Source organism: Phascolarctos cinereus, unplaced genomic scaffold (genome assembly GCF_003287225.1).
Source record: "Phascolarctos cinereus isolate Bilbo 61053 unplaced genomic scaffold, phaCin_HiC Scaffold_4;HRSCAF=312, whole genome shotgun sequence".
Classification (NCBI taxonomy): Eukaryota; Metazoa; Chordata; class Mammalia; order Diprotodontia; family Phascolarctidae; genus Phascolarctos; species Phascolarctos cinereus.
The window spans coordinates 36,545,743-36,566,601 of NW_027555847.1; the positions used below are offsets into that span (position 1 = coordinate 36,545,743).

The 20,859-nt window shown below is 37.5% G+C and overlaps 1 protein-coding gene across 4 annotated transcripts in view; it reads right to left on the reverse strand.

Annotated features, from left to right (window-relative positions):
• The window catches only part of FOXP1 (forkhead box P1), a 537,509-nt gene extending 523,428 nt beyond the window's left edge, over window positions 1–14,081 (reverse strand). For 2 of the 4 annotated variants that reach the window (XM_078152148.1, XM_078152146.1), the window contains exon 1: window positions 13,984–14,080. The gene's annotated coding sequence lies outside the window, so the exon portion shown is untranslated. Of the gene's footprint in view, window positions 1–13,983 lie in introns of all 4 variants that reach the window. The other 2 variants (XM_078152147.1, XM_078152145.1) reach the window with 2 other exon arrangements.
• Between the last annotated feature and the right edge of the window lie 6,778 nt (window positions 14,082–20,859).

The following is a 20,859-nucleotide window of genomic DNA, read 5'->3' on the forward strand; positions in this document are numbered from 1 at the left end:
TAAACAAACAGTATGATGGACTTCTGTGATCACGCTTTGGAGGAAGGGACTTGGCAACGTCCATAGAATGCTAAGTCACTTATTCTCACAGGACTTCTACCATGTTCTTAAAAGGGATTTATTTCATAGTCACCATTGTCAAATTCTCACAGTGGAAATCCATGAATACAAGTATGAGAAATAACAGTGATGTTGAAAAATGTTACCCCAAGTAATATAAAATAAACTATATGAAGAAATGAAAAAATAACCTATATTTCCTTCAACTTCAGATAAGTCCACATTGTTTTTGTGCCCAAATTTCAGAGTAATATCTATGGATAAGTTAATACAGCTGTCCTGCTTCTGTTGTTCAGTTGTGTCCAATATTTTGTAATCTCATTTGGGGTTTTCCTGACAAAGATACTGGATTGTTTGCCATTTCCTTCTCCAGATCATTTTACAGATGAGGAAACTGAGGCAAACAGGGTGAAGTGACTTTCCCAGGGTCACAAAGCTAGTAAGTGTCCAGGGTCGGATTTGAACTCAGGTCTTCTTGACCGTAGGCCTGACACTCTATCCACTGCACCAAAATGGACATGATCAACTTGGTACCAGCTGAGAAAGAATTCACATGAAATCCTCACTTGGAGATAACCCAGTGCATTGTACATTCCAAACCATATGAAATTAGGCTTAATGCACTAGGGAAAGCACCCTACTCCCAGTTTATAATTTCTGTTCCTGCCCCACATCATTCAGCAAAAGTCACATCTTTATCAATGTGCCCTAGCTGATGGCAAAGCAAAGCTTTCACACATAATCATAACAGGTAAGTCAATAAGTGAATTAGCATTTGTTAAACACTTAACTTGAGTATTTTTATTCATGCCACATCACTTAAATGACATTTTTTGGTGTTTTGGATCACCTATTTCTACCATGTAGAATCTCCATGTACAAAACTGGTGGGGGAAATGGAGAAACCATAGATTAATATGTAGTTATGTCCCAATTCTCTTGCAAAGCCAATCAGTAGGTGTGCTATGCAAATATATTTTCATTGATTTTTTTTGGAGGGTGGAGTCATTTGCCACATGCCTCATATATCTCTGCCTTTCCACTTTTTTATTCTTTTTAACATAAAACACATTATTATACAAAAACTGACACGAGTATATAGGAAGATAACTATTGTACTGCCTGTTTTCTCACAGCAGATCCCAACTAGCATTGGCTACGAATCCAGCACCATGAGCCAATTTCAGGAAAATGAGAGTTCAACCCTTTCTTTTCTCTCTATTTTTTGTAATCTCTCCCAGGCACAACTGTTCCAGAAAGCAGCTCCCCTACCAGTCCAATATTTACACTAAACCTTCACTAAAGGACTTTCTATTACAATGCTATCTCATTGATACAAGATTACTTCACTTCTGAACCACATCAATCTGCACGATACTACAACAATAAAGAAAACACAGTCCCTGAGAAATGGGTAACACGCATTACTTTAGTATGCTTATTTAAGCAGAACGCCAACATTTTTGGTTTAATGTGATGCAAATTTGAAAATAAGAGTCACTGTCCCCTCTGGTTTATCCAGCAAAGCAATATACAGGCAAACACATGAAAAGACATAACACAGTAGCTACCTATACACATAAACACATTTTTAATTAATAATCATCTGATCATCTCCTGTTTCATCCTGCAAGATATATCTCCTTTTCAAAAGCCCAAACCCTACCAGATCTCAGGAAATCTTTGTGAAAATCTTTGGATAAATGTGAGGCTCCAATATGACAAGGAAGAAATAGCTTATGTATTCTGACTCTAATTTTTAAAATGTGTGTATATATAAAAAGTAACACAACACAGAGTCACCTGCTCCCCCCTCCCCCCCTGTTTTTTCCTTTGAGGAAATCATATGAAAGACTAACTATGGTCGGCATCTTTATTCAAATGAAATACTTTTCCGATCATTTCTTTCTTGAGCTGGTAAAACCCCGCCCTGGAAGGAACACAAGCTTACAGCAATTTATTGCGACGGACCATTTTACTTATTCTACAATTTCCTACCCAAATTACACAGGTATAATTATTTTGACACTATAATGAAAAGAAAATGGAATTTGGGCACCGTCAGTTTATCTAATAACACTATTTCTCGCCAGACTTCATAGCACTGACATTCACAAAGAGCCTTGTCCATTCCAATAGGAAATATTTGATTTTTACTGTAGGAACATTATTTATTTTCACCAAGTTGCTATTATCAGAAAGGATATGATAGCTGAATAATAAAAATGAAATCAAGAAATTCTGGTGTTTCAAGGCTTGATTTTTTTTCTGCTCTCACTTTTGACATTTTCTTCCCCTGGAGAGACAAGATAAAGTGCTGTCATAAATGGGTGACTTTTCTTGTCAAATGACAGATTTGATTCTCCATGGCAACCACAAATCAAGGTGCTAGTCTGAATTAAAGCTGCTCTTAAAAGGCGTCTTTATGTTTATAAAATGAATTTAAATTAAATGGGTATTAGGTACAGTCTTTACCTCCATTTATTTGTTGACTAAGGGGCTCTGGATTGCATGTGGCACATTTGCATTTTTAAGGAAAGACAACATATTGTACCGGCAGATGCACAAACAAAGCATGTTACAAGGTCATGAGACATACACTAGTTTACAGAACTAGGAATGGTATACAGATGGACAGCAAGCAGTTAAGAGGAGCTTAAATACTAGGGGAAAAGAGAATCACCAAAATTACCTACAAAGTAATAGATGAAGGAAATCTCTCCTCATCTCCTAATACAGCTTTCCTCCATTCACAGTTAATAAAAATTGTGGTAATTGCACAAACAGATTGTCAAGTGAAAAGTGAAATCATGTTCTTTATTTCAAATCCTTATGCAATAATACAAATATAGATAAATGAAAAGCATTACCTTGATTTCAAAGGCATATTCTAGTCCCCATGAAATCATTTTAGGACAAGTATTATGAAAACTGCTTATTTGCTTTCCTATTTTCTAAAGACAGAACACATAAGACACATGCATGCTTTCTAGAGGTTGAGATAATCGGGGGTTTAAAGTAGATTTCAATTTCCATAAGAAGTGAAGCTTGATTTACTTAATGTGTGATAGTCCTCGGGTTCATTAGAACATAACAAGGAAGATAACATGCTATTGGATCCTAAAATAATAAATCAGTCTCGACTCTCCTGAAATCCTGCCGCCATGGAGTCCAATTTGTGTATGATACAGAGAAGTAAGGGTTTTCAGGTCATAAATAGCATTGCTAAAATGGGAATGTTTCTCATTGTGGATGACACATTAACAGAACAGGACATTACTGCCTTTTATTTGACGACGATATACAATGTAAACACTAGAGCCAGCCTGACAGACATGTTTAACCTAAAACAAACACAAGGAAAAATAAAAGTTTTGTACTGTATGCTGGTAGTTAGGAGAGACAAATGACTCCCAGTGACAGCCTTGTAAGCATAGCCAAATATGACTTGATGTTCTCTGGGGCTTAATGGGGAATACAGGACATGAATACACCGGACATTTCTCAGATTAGGATGCTGGTCCCTATTGGGAACGATAGGTCTTGTGAGTACCACGGGAACGACGACATTCGGTTTGCTTACAAAAATTACCACGGGCAAGCTGGCATGAGGTTTGCCTAACTTCAAATCCACATGATTTTAAAAAAAATTAAAGTAGCCACTTTGTTCAGTTTCACCTGCACCAGCTATAATGAAATGGTGCCTAAAAGTTATAAATCTCTTTGGAACTCTAGGTACAAAGCCCATTTTATGGTGGTGTGAGTCATAAGGAACTCACTATTTAGAGCACAATGACTTTTGTTTCATATGGCAATAAAATGGATGAAGATCTTTTTTTTTTGGCTCACGTAAAAAGTCAAACTAACATCAACAGACAAAAACATAATAGACTCTATGAATTATAGATAAACAAACATCCATAAACGTAGAATGTAACCCAATAAAACTCTGACATAGGCATCACCATTGCTGGTGCTACGGGCTATGATACTACTCTTAGAAGTCATGATAGTTAGTGTGCCTCGCAAAATTGTCTAAACTAATCCTGTAAATCCGGCCGAGGTTGGCAGACCTTTGTATTCTGCTGCAAGAGAAGTAAGACCCAGCTCTTCTCCCATTTGATAATGACTGACTCATCTTGTAGCAAGGGAGTGTATGAAGGCTACCAGAATTCTCACAAGACCTCCTCATAAAGTAGGAATATCAGGACCTTGTGTTGACAGTTGAAGCTCTGAACATTTCGCTACAAGGGGTTCTGGAGAAAGAATTAAGAGAGAGAGACCCCACAGAATTAGTGTGTAAACACTTGGTATATAAAAATCAGGAAACACTTTGCTAATGTACTACTGGATAAAGTAAATTGCTCATAAAAAAAAAGACAAAGCTCGGTAAGAAATGTGAATTCTATTTGCCAGGAAACTAAATTACTTAGAATTTTTCCTTCCTTCTCTCCAACCCTTAAACACTCTGTATACCTATTTCAACCAGGCAGCTGGAAATCTGATGACTCTGTTTAGATGTTCATGTCACAAGACATTATAAAGTCAGGCCAAGAATTACTTGAGAAAAATAAAATATGGTTAACTTCAAACAACACCTTTCACCTAAATTCAGGAGACTCCGTGGCACTTCAGAATTGTGCAAGTCTTGATGTAGTCATGGAGATGGAGTAGTCTGCTCTAGTAGGTAGAGTTCTCCTTTTGGTGACTCCAGATACCTCGCACACTTCCAAAAACAGATAATGAACTGGACAAAAATGATCCCTTATTATAAAAACTGCACTGACTATAACACAGTGAAACTCTCAATAGCATTAATAATTGAGATGTGAGAGTGCGAAAGAAAGCCTATTTTGCCATATATTTTTTTACTCAGCTCAGAATAAATTCCACTTAGATGCATTGTCTCCCACATTTATTCAATGAAATAAAATTCAAACCAGCCCACCACCTACAACATGTTTTTTATTTGTATGTGGTATGGCTTCATCTGGTCCCCATTAAGGACCCCCAAATATCTATCATTAGTTTTAGAGTTCACTGCCAAAGGTAGCAAAGCCTGCTTAACATACTGACAACGAGCTGCTCTCAACATTTTTTGGCATTCTCTAGCACCATGTTTAACAAGCCTAATCCTCAAATGAAATAAATTAATCATGCCTTCCCCCCCCACCCCAAAATGTGCTGTGTAGTTGGATTGCTTAACTTAGTACTACCCAGCCTCTAGCTTTTCTCTCTGATTCCCCATTGCTGAAGCACCTTCCTCAGTGATACTGCTGCTCACTACAGGACAATTGCAGCAGCAGGTCACAGCACAAAAGAGAAAGCCCATCCCTGCCAACGCTATGCTGAAAAGTGCCACGTGAAGATATTTTAAGATAGCTAAGAGGAGGCCTTCTACCTTGAAGCCCATGAGACATCCTTCACTAGAAGGAAGACTAGCTTCACCAGTGGAAAGAGACACCCAAAAGCTCCTCAGCGTCTCTAGGCTTTGGTTTCTCAAGATGTGAAATGATGATAATACTGCCTACCTCACTGGGGGTGTTGTAATTTTAATTAATGTTTGTAAAACACTTTGTGATCCTTGGATTAAAGGCACTGGTGGATGAAAGGGGATGAAGGAGTACTAAGCAGTATTGTTACTACTGCCCTCCCAATCCCACCTCTGTCCCCACACAACCCTCAGCCCCATTCCCAAACACAACACTGTTCAATTAGGAATCTCCTAGAGTCTTTGCTTTGTCCCAGCTGATGTCAATGGGAAATGCTGGGCTTTGCGAACACACCAAGGCAAGGGAGTGGCTTTGTGGAATTAAAGTATTAAACAGGGCAAGTAAGAAATGACCAGATGGATCAGAGTTGCTCCCTGGATTATTTAGAAGTCGAGAGAGAATGCACAGTCAGTATTAATGCCTGAAAATGGGCATATTTTCCTCATTTACATGGTTTGCTTGTTATTAATACATCACGAAAATAATCCAATTCCCACAAAGCTTGGTGTTTCAGACCCAAAGGCAAATGCTTTTATGGTGGCTGGGGGGGTGGGGGAGGGAAGGGTCAGAGGTCAAATTCCCTCAGTAAGAGAGTTCAGTGAAATGAATACTAGTCTTGGATGTAAAAGAACTTGGTTTCAGTCCTGCTCTGCTACTTCCTAATAGTGTTACCCTAAGCAAGTCACTTCGCCTCATTGCCTTCCTTATCTATAAAATAGAATCACAGAAGCTGCCATAGTGACTTCCCAGGTTTGTTGTGAGGATCAAATGAGACAGAAGACCTCACAGTATTTCCTTGTCTTTAAACATTCTATAAATGTTAGTGAATTACCCCTTCATCCCCAATCCTTGTGCTTGGGAAACAGCGGCAACCATAAAGGCCAGCTAGCATTTATAGAGAGTTCGTTTTGGCAAGAAGGTAAATGCTGCTGCTCTCTGAGTCTCCGTCACTATCCTGCCTACGTGGCTCTTCCCCTCATCCGTAGTCTCAGAAAGTCGTTCCTCATTCTAGTCTCATTCCCTTTGACCTACAGAAAGTGAGTCCATCAATATCCTGATGAATAAATGCAATACCATTATATCGATGGCTGGTTAATAACTCTAGCTGCACTCATCTCTGGAAAACAGATGTCTGATAACTCTGACTTTCTCAAAGCATTTCATGAATCCCTCAGGCCCATCTTCGGTGGTCCTCTCAGGATATTCTGGCCTCACACCCTACTTTCCCCATCTCTCTTGACTGACCTAACTTCTCCGCCCCCACCTTCTTTACCCATGGGGATAGTGAGAGTTGAGAGTGTAAGTACATCAAGGGGATGTACTTACCAACAAATGTATATCTGTAATGAAATGTGCAGTCAAGAAAAGTCATCATCTAGTTATATCTGTTACAGCATAAATTTCATTTTCTTTAATACAGAACAGCAGAGCTAGTTAATCAAACAGAAAATTCTTGCTGGAATGATTGTCTATACAATGACCACAAAGTCTTTATAATGCTATGAGTATCTGTTGGACCTGGACTGTTTGCAAACACAACTTTGGGGGTCTGCCCCTTCCTATTCGACTTTGATGGCTCTTCAGGAAGGAGGAAAAATCAAACAAATCAAATGAAAGTGTATTGGGTCGGCTGCTGCCTAACCTACTGTTGTTGTCTGTCCTCGCAGCCCTACTTGGCGTTTTCTTGGCAAAGATGCTGGAATGGTTTGGCATTTCCTTCTCTGGTTCATTTTACAGATGGAGAAGCTGAGATGAACAAGGTTAAGTGACTTTCCCAGGTCACACAGCTAGTAAATGTCTGAGGCCACATTTGAACTCAGGAAGATGAGTCTTCCTGGAATCAGACCCAGCTCACAGGTGAACCTGATGATTACCAATTTCCTTCCTATCTGTAAAATGGGAATCTGTGGATTTTCTGTAATTGAGCTTCATCTTTGTACACCACTTGGAAGAACCAAGGGAAAGTAGCAGGGAGAAAAAACAACCACAACTGGGAAATTGCAGGACCAGCCAGGAAAGCAATAAAAATGTATTGTCAGGACAAGTATTATGTTTTCTTTTTTCCCCCAAACATATAATTCCACCTCAAATATAGGTACAAATTCAAAAATAACACAAGCTAGAAGGAACGATGACATCTGTATTCCTCAAGTGATACCTATCTTTGGATGCGTATTTTTGTTTTTACAGTTTAATGAATACTTAGCACCTGTGAGAAGTACTGTGATTCCATAGGGGAGTTTAGTGGTTTTAAAGGCTAGGCTGCTAAAAGGCATTGCTTTTTTAAAGGAATTTTTAAAAAGGAAGGTAAAGGAGTCCAGGGCTTGTGATTAAAAAACAACATTTCAATCTAATTCAATGAGTATTTTGTTAAGGAGTGCTATGAAAAAGGTAACAAGATCCTTGAAGTCAATGAATTTCAAATCACAAACGTTTGTGTGTTGGGGGTGAAGCATGTATAATACCAATAGCCATAACATAAGCTAAAAAGTCATTAAGTGCATAAGAGAGATCACAGTGGCCTATGAGATTCAGGAAAGGGGAGATTCCCCCTGGTGTGGGAGAATAAGGGAAAGCAAAGTAGCACCCATACTAGACCTTGAAGAAGGATCCCACCAAGCAGAGATTAACAGAGAGAGGGAAGGCACAGCAAGGAAAGAGATGTACCATTCCGAATAACAGGGAAAGTATGTACAAATGGACTGAGATCAGAGAACAGCAATTAGTTCAACTTGCCTGAAGTTTAAAGGAAGTCAAGAGAAATAAGTCTAGAAAAGTAGAATCAGATAGAATATCAGGCTAAGGAGCTAGCATTTTATTAGGCAGGAAACATTGAATGTTCTTGAGGAGAAGAGTGATGTGGTCAGTGCTGTCTATTATAAAGAATACTTTGGGCAGTGGTAGAAAGATGCACTGTTGTGTGGAGAATTTGGAGGGAGAGAAACAAGTTAGAATAGTCTACACAAGGGGAGATAAGTACCTGAGTTAGGATAGTGATTAGAAAGAAGAGTATGGATATAAGATATATTTACGAAAAAGAATCTGCAGGATTCAGCAACTGTTGTTTTTTTTGGGGGGGGGGCAGGGCACAGGAGGCAGGAGAGAGAAGAGTTAAGTGTAACTTCAAGTTTTCAAGCCCAGGTGAGTCATTTTTATAACACTTATTTTAATATTTTCTTCTTTTTAACTTTCATTTTTTAAATTTTGAGTTCCAAATTCTCTCCCTTCCTTCCTACTCCCCTGACTGAAAAGACAAGCAATTTTACATAGGTTATACATGTGTGGTGATTCTCATTTCAAAAAGACCTATAAAATCATAGACTCAGAATTTTGAGATGGAAGGAAATTTAGAAATGATCTTATCTATCCTACACACTTTGAAAAAAAAAGGTCTAGAAAAGGAAATGACTTGCTCAAGATCCAACACATAGTAAAGATATATTATGGTGCACCTGAGTTAAAAAATCCAGCATCGGACACTCAGTAGCTGTGTGACCCTGGGCAAATCACTTACATTCTGTTTGTCTCAGTTTCCTCATCTGTAAAATGGGGATTAAATAGCACTTACCTCCCAGTGTTGTTAGGAGGATCAGATAAAATAATAATTATAAGGTGCTTGGCACAGTGCCTGGCACATGGTAAGAGCTGTAAAAATGTCAGCTATTAAGCATCACAGTGAGAATTTGAAACCTGGGCCTCTGGCGAACACTGCCTTCCTGATAATAGTGAAAGGGAAAAATAATGATGAAATGGGTTATTCTGGTAAATGATGAGCTATTATCAGAAGAATAACATGCCCTTTGAAAGCCTTTTTCTTTCATTGACAAGCTTGGCATCCCAGAACTTCAGCTTTGTAAGGAATCTAAGAGGTCACTGTGCATGTAACATTCATGAAGAGAGATCTCCTGGAAGGTAAGCCCCAAAGTGGTCACACGGTTGGTACCTGAAGTTTCCCCCCTAAAGAGAGGAAAGTGCCCACCTCCAGGGCAGCCCATTTCATTCTGTAATAGGCTGAGTTGATCAGAAAAAATGTTTTTCTTACAATGAGTCAAAAAATGCCTCTTAGCAACTTCCACCCCACCGCTCCCAGCTCTGTCCTCTGGGGCCAAGTAGAATGAATTGGATCCTCCATCTATGGGACCTGAAGACAATCATTCATCCTAATAACTCCACCCACCACCCACCCCAGAGTCGTCTTCTCTCTAGGCAAAATATCTCCTTGTCTTTCACTCAATCATCACATGGCGAGGACTCAAGACCCTTCATTAACCTGGCTGCACTGATCAGTTAGGCTGAATCGTTAGACTTATACACTAGAGTCCTCCTTGTGAGCAACAGTACATAGTCGGTGTCAGCTGATGGTAGTCTGTGACGACAGACCTTTTTTTGTAAGGATAACAGGTTTTTTAGGGGGCTTCAGCTTGCCATTTTAATTTACTGACTGAATCTGCTAACTGTCCAAAAACATTTTGTCATGTATTGTTTACTTTCATTTGCATAAATATCCAGATGTCTGTGATCTAATAAGGGGGTTAAATTAAGTTATCTCTGAGACCTGGACAGCAAAATTCTAGGAGCCTGTATTTGTTCATAAGTCACAAATATTGTACTATGACAAATGAATGTTGAAGAGTACATATTATGCTACTACCTGAATTATCAGAAACATATAAGATAGGGGGAAATTTAAGGCCACAGAACTTATTTGTTCCAAAATGACACTGAGCCTTTCTGTGGAATCTGATAATAAGAAAAAGGTTCTCTATTCTTGTGTCCATTTATTTGAATTTTTAAAGAATATGTCTCAAAATAGGTAACAAATGATTTTTTTAAAATTAAAAACAAGACAGAACTATACTTATGTACAAAAAAACACTGATATACATAGAAACAAAATGGATGCTTTTCTACATTTCCACAGAAGCTGAGATATGATCCTACTTGGAAAACATTTAATTATTTTCCTTCGTCATCCCTGGAAGCATTCCAAATTCATGATATTTGTCTTTTTCTTTAACTAGAGTCTGACCTATTAATACCCAATACAGCGAGATAGCAGTTTTTGAACTCTGTGTGATAATTTCATCAATATAGCCCTGTGTCATAATAGAGTTTAATATCAGTATTACATAACTATTACAAGCACAAACATGAAAATGGCTGATACTGGGCATCTCTGGGTTAAAGAATAAATATCTGTCTCAACCCAGGACATTGATGGCAAAGGAAATAATGAGATGACTATGGTATGTACAGAAGAACAGTTCAGATGAGGTTGCTGGATCACTGTGAGATGACTGAAACCCAAAGAATATTTTCATTTAAGTGAAAACCCAATAGGTCCATATACAACTATGGATGCTGGCTTGCAAATTACACCATCCAAATTGAAAAGGAAATGACAGTGCATTCCAATAGAAATGCATCCATTTAGACAAACTAGGAAAATCATCATAAAAGTGAAAATCTATTCTCCCTCTGATCTTCATAATCACCCCACAAAGTTCTCTACATACCCAGCCAGAATGAATATTAACCCATTTCACAAAGTACTTTATAGAGCATTTATGGATCCAGCCCCACCCAAACCCAAAACAACACTGTTTCCATAGTAACTGGCATACTTAAAAGAAGAAAAAAGGAGAGGAAGATTTTAGAGAGGATAGAAATCAAACAAAAAAGCAGCATAAATAAAACATGGCATTATTACATGAAAAATATATAAAAATTATTACACATTTTTATCCTTTCTCCAGAAGAATAAGTCCAATATCACCCTTCTACCAAGAATAAACATTAGAACCGCTTCCATTGTAATTGAAGAGGCCAATTTTTCAAGTCCTACCTGTAAAGCCATATGGAATTCAGTAGGGAGAAAAATGAAATCTTGTTGTATTATTTAATGCAAGTTGTATAAAATTCAAAATTTTTACCAATAAGCAATTATGAATCCTTAATTAGACTTTGATTATCATATTACAGTATTGATTCCCTTAGTAAATATTATGAAGGAAAAAAATGACATAAAATCTAAAACTAAAAATTGGAGATTTAGTTCTACAAAAAATAAGGGGCCAGTCTATTAAAATCATTTACCACTGTTAACAGAACCCACTGCCAAAGTTTACCTGTAATTTATCAAATGACAATTCCTCAAGAGACTTGATGCTTACTCAGAGCCCATGCTGTACATACCACAAGCACAGGTAGAACAGTGTTGCAAGTGTTGCTTTAGAAACACAAATCATGTTACAAAATATGGCTTATATGCCTATAGTTGAAAGTCAGCTTGGTTGCTACAGAACTAGATTACTCTAATAGAGAATAACTATCTCAGTCATCTTGGAATAGATGCCTCTGGCTATTTCTCTTTTCCATAGGATCTGATTTCAAAATGCTCTAAATAAACACAAATGCTAAACTTTAGTGACTACTTTCTATTCTGAGAATTCACTTCCAATCCTTCAACAGGATCTGATGAGTTACTATAACTTCCTTAAAACTAAGAGGATCTCATTCAAAGTCAATCAGAAGGCTTGTCTATGAAGAGTTCCCCAAAGGGTAAAAGGAATGAGAATGGAGAGAGAGAGAGAGAGACAGAGAGACAGAGAGAGAGAGAGAGAGAGAGAGAGAGAGAGAGAGAGAGAGAGAGAGAGAGAGAGAGAGAGAGACACAGAGAGTAAGAGATGTGTCTAGTCTAAGATCTTTCTCAAGAAGACTGTCCATATTCACTTATATCAATTAAGTTGCTCCCATATGATAACTTAGTATCACATAGTCATAGCCTGAAGAGTTTTAAAGGGTGTCTATATTTGCAACAATCAACCCTTAGAAAGTCCCCAGGCTTTGTCTACTGGTAGTAGAGATGATAACTGAACCCAAGGAAGCTAAGATCCATAAACGAAACAGTATAGGAGAAAAGAAAAAGAGGTGCAGGACATGCCTTTGGGGATCAAAGGTAGTTAATACCTGTGACATGGATTAAGAACCAGCAAAGGAGACTGAAAAGTAGTTATGGAGTCAGTGAGTCAGTAAATAAGAATTTATTAAGCACTAATCTCTGGGGATATAAAAAGAAAAAGCAAAAGAAGCCCTTGACCTCAAGTAGCTCACATTCTAATGCAGTAGATAACACTCACACAATTACAAACAAATGAGTAAATAGGAGCTTGGCTGTTGTCCTTGATTCTCCAAGAGGACCAAAATGACATCACTATGTTAGAGTCAAGTTACAATGTGCCTCACTGTGGCCAATCAGACCAACAAGAGCTTGGAACGCTCTACCACAGGTCAAGCACAAACAGTCCATGGGAACATTTGGGGTGGACTTTCTAAATTTGCGCATCTTGCCTTTCTTTTGAGCTACTTCAATTCTGCTTTGCTCACAGAGCACAGCATAACACCTTCTCTGTTGTGGGCATGCCATGCTGGACAGTCCTGGACAGTGTCTCCCATGTCACCCAATCAATGCCAAAGTTATTAAGAGAGACTTTGAGAGTGCCCTTGTATCACTTTTTCTGACTACCATGTGAGCGCTTAAAGGTACTAGCACTATGGCAGACCAGGGAGGGAGTCTTGCAAAAGGTGAGATTTCAGCTGAGACTGGAAGGAATCCAGTAATCTTGAGTGTAATTTTATTTCTAGGACTTTACAAAAACATAAAATGGGGGCTTTGGGGAAGGGGAAGATATTAAAATAGTTAATTTCTAAGATTGCTTTCAGCTTTAAATCTCAAGAACATGTTTCCTTATCCAGGGCCTCAATTATTCAAGCACCCAAGTTATGAAAACTGAACCTATTAACAGAAAAACAGAAAGGCCCTTTTGTTGAGTGTAACAAAAGTTTCCTTTCTTTTTTTTAGTCTACGTTTGGGGAGACAAAAAGGATGCTCAAAGAAGGGACAGAATCACTCTTCAAGGTGAAAATAATGCACAATGGTGAGCAGGATGAATGACTCAACTCTACTTACACTTGTTTTCTCTTCCAAGGTCTTTGGATTGGGAAGGATAGGATACAAATGGTTAAAAGGATATGTAAACCTAGATAAGTGAGAAGATAGTTAGGCAACTAATTTCCTTCCATGACTTGCCTTCAAGTCACCAGATCTAGCATAGCAAAAGAATTGTCAAATGTGATTGCTCAGTCACAATCAGGAAACTTTCAGAGACTGAAGGACAGAAAAGATGAAGTATAATTGGAAAAGGGTAAATTTGGCACAATTTTCAAAAAAGGGAAGAGGACAGCGTCTACAGATTATAAGTCAATGAGGTTGTCATCTGTTCCTGACAAAGTTCTAAGATAAATTACTAAAAGGATGGCTTGTGAGCTTTTAGAAAGGGAAGTAGTAATCACAAAAAGGCTGAATGACTTACTCCATCAAAAAGAAATGATGCTATGACTTCACTTGTATAATCAATATCATGTTGCTTACCTTCTCAAGGGGTGGGGGAGGGGCAGCTAGGTGATGCAGTGGATAGAGCACCGGCCCTGAAGTCAGGAAGACCTGAGTTCAAATCTGGCCTCAAACCAAACACTTGACACTTACTTAGCTGTGTGACCCTGGGCAAGTCACTTAACCCCAATTGCCTAAAAAAAAAAAATGAAAAAAAACCAAAACAAACAATCAAGGGGTGGGGGAGGAGCAAAAAAGGAAAGAGTGAACTTGGAACTCAATTTTTTTAAATGAATGCTAAATTATTTTACAAATGAAATTGAGAAATAACAAAATAAATATATATTTTTAAAGTTTTTATACATAACAGTTTATGCTAGACTAACAAAACTTCCTGTTTTGATGAAATAACTAAATTAGTAGATCAGAGGAATGCTATAAACATACTAAATTAAGTTTTCAGTGAAGTATTCCACAAAATTTGTCATACTATCCCTGGAGACAGAGTGGAAAGCTATATATAGGCTTGATGATAGTACAAGTAGGCAGATTCAGAACTGGTCGAATGACCTTCCTCAAGCAGTTGTCATTAATGGATCAATATCAACTTGGAAGGAAGTCTCTAGTAAAGTGCCTCAAGGAAAGGTACTTGGTCATACGCTGCTCGAATTTTTATCAGTCTCTCATCTCAGATGAAAATATGGGTGGCATATTTGTCAAATGCACAGATGACACAAAGCTGAGAGAGTCCAGCTAACATATTGGGCGACAGAGTTCAGTTCCAAAATGATAGAAACGGGGTAGAAGGATGGGCTAATTCCAATAAAATAAAATTTTAAATTGATCAATTTAAACTTCTTTACATTTTAATTTCAAAAGTATACAATATGGAAAGCATGACCAGACCAGAGTTCATCCTAATGCCAGATAACGGATTTATTGTTGGAAAGCAATTTGGTGGTCATATAGTCCAATCTCTTCATTTTTCAAATGAGGAAACTGAGGGTCATAGAGGTGAAATGAATTTGAAGTTACATGGATAGAAAGCCAAAGACCTAGGATTCAAATTCAGGTCTTCTAATCCTAAACAGAGCACTCTTTTAATAGACAATACTCTTTCTTCCCATTTGCCCCAAAAACGGAGTTGGTGGATTTTAGTGGATGGTAAGTTCAACATGAGCCAATAATAACATATAAAATTAATCCCATCAATCGTCATTTTTTATTCTACTATAATATGGAAATGCTTATTTATTTCTTGAGTTCAGAATAAAATAAATGTTTACAAAAAAGAAAGAAAACTAATGCCATCTTATGGTGCATTGAGAAGAATGGCATGTACAACAGAGGAGGTAATACCTTTTTTAGATTCTGTCTCATTCAGGCTAAATCTATTTTCAGTTCTGGACACCATAATTTAGGAAAGATATAGACAAGGTAGATGACCTTCAAAAGACAACCAAGATGGTGAGACACCGGGAGAATATGACATAAAAAGATCAATTGAAAGAAATATGGCGAGTTAACCCGAAAAAAGAACTCATGGAGGAAACAGTAGCTATTGATGAGTATTTGAAGGAATGTTATTAGGTATGGGGATGAGACTTGGATTTGACTCCAAATGACAGAAGTAGGAGCAATAAGCAGAAAAGGCAGAGACAGCTTTAGGCATAAATAAGGGAAACCTTAATAATTTGACTCAATGAGCACTTATTAAACATCAAGGCACTGAGGATACAAACACAAAATAAAACCCAAACAACGGGACGAAGAAAAGTCCCAAAGGAGAATAAGCTGCTGTGAGAGGCAGTAGGTTACCTCTCACTGGTGGGCTTTCAAAGAAGAATGAATTACCCCTCATTAGGGAAGTGGTAGAAGGGATTTATGAGAAGCTCCTGATTAAATTAGATGGCACCTGAGGTCAAGTCTTTTGCAATCTAAGATTATGTGTTTCTGTGAAACATGTGTAGCTGTCCCTACATACCAGTTATCATGACCCAACATCTTCAATCAATTGATAAATAGCTATTAAGTTATTACTTATTATTAAGTTATTATTATGTGCCAGGCACTGTGTTAAGTGATGGGGATACAAGGCAATAAATAAAAACATCTGTACTCTCAAGAAATTTAAATTGTATCTTTGTAAACTAACTTTAATACCATCCCACAATATACATATTTATATTTTCTATGATATGAGGAGAATAGCATACACATCAAAGTTTTGACAAACTGAAGTTCTTATGGTCCTATTTACCTCAGATAAATAAGGAACTACTTACTGCATTCTACTTTATGAATTTATAAATTAAAATCTGAATTTGATGCACAACTAAGTGGGTAAAGTTTTCTTTACTTCTTTCTAGTTTGTCTAATGGCAGAAGTCCTACAAATTTAATTACATTTAAATTTTATTATAAAGTCAGTGAGTCACTGAAAGTACATGCTAGAAGGTACGTTTTATTGTTTTTCATTATGTAATTGTGTGCTTCATTGCTTTTAGGGTGATATTTTTGTCGAGGGAGGAGGTATAACTGTGGAATCATGCTTTTTTGTAGGACATATTTTTTCATCAGAATATTTTTATAGAATTACTTTTTTTCTACCTTCATTTGAATTCTATATGTAAGTGTAGTATATTATCCTTGATAGAAAATAAAGATTACTGACTTTAAGATTTAAAAAAAAACCTCTCAAAACACATAATAAGAAATTAACATGAGTGATTGATTAAAGAAAGAAAATCATTAGGCACAAAAGAATTCAGAAGGATCTTTATAAGTCCATGAAGAGAAAACACCACTCATATCTTTCCATATTTTGTAGAATAATGCTTGTCACAAGCATATCTGGATACAGCTTTTTCTTTTTTGCTTTAATAGATATTATTTACAGCTATATATCTACATGCTAGAACTAATTTCTTAACTTCACCTTATCTCTGGATCAGCATAGCATTCTTGTCCAATGACTTCAACAGAAACACACACTTAAAGGAATACAAAAGGGCAGTGGTAAACACGCTGTCAAAATGACTTTTAATAATCCTCTCCTGGATCCATGATGTCATCAAGAATAGGCACTCCCTTAATTGAGAGCTTCCTAACTGACATATCCTTGTCTATGCCTTCCTATGAATCCATAATAGGATATTGAACTTGGAGAGATAAAGTCATAGTGGGAAGGGAGGGGATTAAACATTAGAGCAGTCAAAATTTGCCGGGGTTTTGTTGTTATTTAGTCATTTTTCAGTCACGTCTGACTCTTCCTGACCCTATTTGGGGTTTTCTTTACATAGACTAGAGTGATTTGCCATTTCCTTCTCCTGCTCATTTTGCAGATAAGGAAACTGAGGCAAACAGGGTTAAGCAACTTGTCCAGGGTCACACAGCTAATAAGGGTCTGAGGCCTCATTTGAACTCAGGTGTTCCTGACTCTAGGCCCAGTCCTGTATCTACTGCCACCTAGCTTCTCCCACCCCAACCCCCCACCCCTGGCAAAATACTGAAGGCTTTTTAATTTTCAAATTCATTTGCTAGTGTGGAATTATCAGTGTTTCTTCATATGGAAAATGAGGTAGATTATACATCCCTTGTTACACTTAAATCATCACTGGCAACACATCAGCCTACCTACCTCCATAATCTACCTTCCCAATATTCAAGAGAAGCATGGAAAAACATATGAACTGATGTAAAGTGAAGTAAGCAGAATCAGGAAAATAACATACACACTGACAAGCAAAATGCAATGGAAAGAACAATAACAATACAATTGAAACAATACTAAAATTATAATAACCAAGCTTCACCTCAAAGAAAAGATACGGGAAAATATCACCGCCTCATATTACCACGTGTAATATCAGACTTCTTTTTTTGGTATGTTTATTAGTTTTGCTAAACAAGGGATGGCTCTATGGGAAAGGTAGAGAAGAAATGCATCTGGAAATGTAGATGATGAAAAAACAAAATTTATTAATAAAAATAAATAGAAAAAAATCAGCCCCTGAGTGCCTTTACACATGAGTATCTTCCATAACGAATATTGATCATTCTGGTTATTCTTTCTTTTTTTTAACTTTACTTTCTGAGTTGTCACTTTATAACCCACTGGGTACTGACGCAGCAGAGTTCAAACATGGCGGTCTCACTGTTATCACTCGTGAACAGCTCAATACAGAAACACTAGCACATCACTCCCATTCCACTTCTGTTCAACACAGTCCTTCCAATTTTAGCAATGGGCTTCAGTTTTCTCTCAGTCAGATCTCTAGCCAAGTTCTCTGCATAACCCTCTTCTCAACCACTTTTGGTGGTTGGATGAGGTGATAAGTCTCACAGGCTTGCTTCCACCATCCACCTCCATAATGTCTGCAAATGAATTCCCAATCAGAATCTGGGATGCTCCTGGCTGCCAGGTCTCTTCTTTTAGCCAAAATACTAAATGTTTAAAAGCAGAAGCTCTTTTGTTTTCTACAATGTGGTCATTTTTATTAAACTTGTATAAGAAATAGTGAAAATCAAGTCACAATCTTTAGTCCATCTCACATTTAAAAAAAAAATATGGCTTTAAAGGAAAATCAGGTCAGGTTGGAGCCACTGTAAACACATGCACTGTTTTCATTTTATCTTTATCCATTTTTAAAAACGTGATGTTGACTTTTATCATTGCTATAGTTAAATTAACAGAGAGAATTCTAAAACAATGGTTATGTCTACACTCAGGTAATAATAACAGCTAAATTTGTATCATGTTTACAATTATTATCTCATTTGGTCCTTACTAGCCTAGGAGGTAGGCGCTATTATTGTTCTCACTTTACAGATGAGGAAATTGAGGCAAGCAGTGGCTGAGTGACTTGGCCAGGGTCACAGAGCTAGTAAGTGTCTGAGGCCAGATGTGAACGTGGGTCTTCCTGATTCCAGGCCTGGCACTCTATCCACTACACCACCTAGCTGCCCATAGCCTTTGAGTAGTCACAGTTTTCTCCATGCCAGCATGAAGCATTAATGGCAGGATTTCATGCAGTTGTTTGCTTGTTTTTTTAAACGATCTTCAAATTTCAGTTTATCTGCAATCCCATCAATATGAGTGTTGCTCTAATGATGTGAATCACAACCCATCAATGCTTTCTTATCCTATGTGACTTATTCACATCTTCCCATAAATGCTCCATTGGGACTCCACCCAAACTGCTGGCGCCTCCCATACATCTTTGAACATATCCTGGGCACTATCATTCACAGCATACCAGGTATTCATTCATCTGTCAACTCTCACTCTTACTCCCTCACTGGCCCATTCGTCTTCCAATCACACATTTCTTTGATGATGTTTCTTATGCTATTTCTCACAAGCAAATCATCTTCCATACTTATGCTACAGTCTACTTACATCTAGCATGTAGATCCCTCTAGTTTTCTTTGACTCATCTGCAATTTTGATTCTTCAGAAATCTTGGTGTTCTGTGATTCATAAGTCATAGGTTATTTCCAATACACTACTAGTATTTCCAAAAGATGGATTTTTGTTTTAGGGAAAGCATGGGGTTATTGAAGGCACTGTAAATTTCCAAATGCAATCTAACCACTCTGTTCTTCCTATTCCATTTTAAGCACAGCTCACTGTTCATTTGCAAGGGCCATCCGAACTCTGTGTAATGATGGCCTCCTGGCTTCCTTGACTTCCCTAAGGTCGCTGCTAAAATTCCACCTTCTACATGATGTCTACCCCTATCTTTCTTAATTCTAGAGTCTTTCCTCTATTGATTATTTCCAATCTATCTTGTATGTAGCTTGTTTGTACACAGGTGTATACATCTTATCTTCCCCATTAGATGGTGAGTTCCATGAGAGCAGGGTCTATCATCTGCTTTTCTTGTTATCTTCAGCACTTCACTCAGCGTCTGGCACACAGTAGGCACTTAATAAATATTTAATGCCTCATTTAATGACTGATAAACCTATTCAGTGAGCTATATATCCAATGACATATCATACTATAGGCATTCCCATTCACTTACTGTTCTGTGGCTTGTAAGAATCAACATGCAAGTGGATAAGAATCTCTCTTTGGAGACTATAACATTTAAGTAGGGAATAAAGGAATACAAAAATAATAAGTGCTTACTATGCCCCAAGACCTATACTTAGAGCTAAGTATACAAACCTAAAAGAAAGAGACAGTCCCCACCCTAAAGTTTCTTATTTTTCAAATGGGCTCGTTATTTGACTAGTATATGGAACTTATGCCAAGGAGTTTCCTCTGCCCAGGCAGGTCATCACCTTGTCCGTCACTATAGTTTTAGTGATTTAGGAAATTGAGAAGTTCAGTGACTTTTCCACAGTACAAGTCAGGATGTGTCAGAGACAAGAGCGTGAATCCAGTCCTTACTGACTCAGAGGCCAGCACCTTATCCACTAAGGCGGGCTGCTTCTCAGTAATAAGGAGTAACAACCCATGTATGGGATGATAAACCGGGGAGCGGAGTTTTCATCTGTATAGTCACAGGCATGGTGACTACCTAGCACACAAAGTGGTCATCTCAAATATTTATATGTGAATATCAGTTAGCATTCATATATCACTATCATTATATTGTTCATATATAACATCTCATATGATATATATATCATATTCATAGATCATATATATGTGAAATATGAATACATATCATGAATATATTACATATATCACTCATATACCACATATCATTACTTTCCAGAATAGGTTAATAATGATCAAGAATCTTGGTAGATAGATAGATAGATAGATAGATAGATAGATAGATAGATAGATAAACAGACAGACAGATAGACACACACGTGTGTGTCAGGCAGTATATCAAGTCTATACAATGCCACCTGCATATAGGAGCAATTAGTGAACCTCATAACCTATTGGGGATCC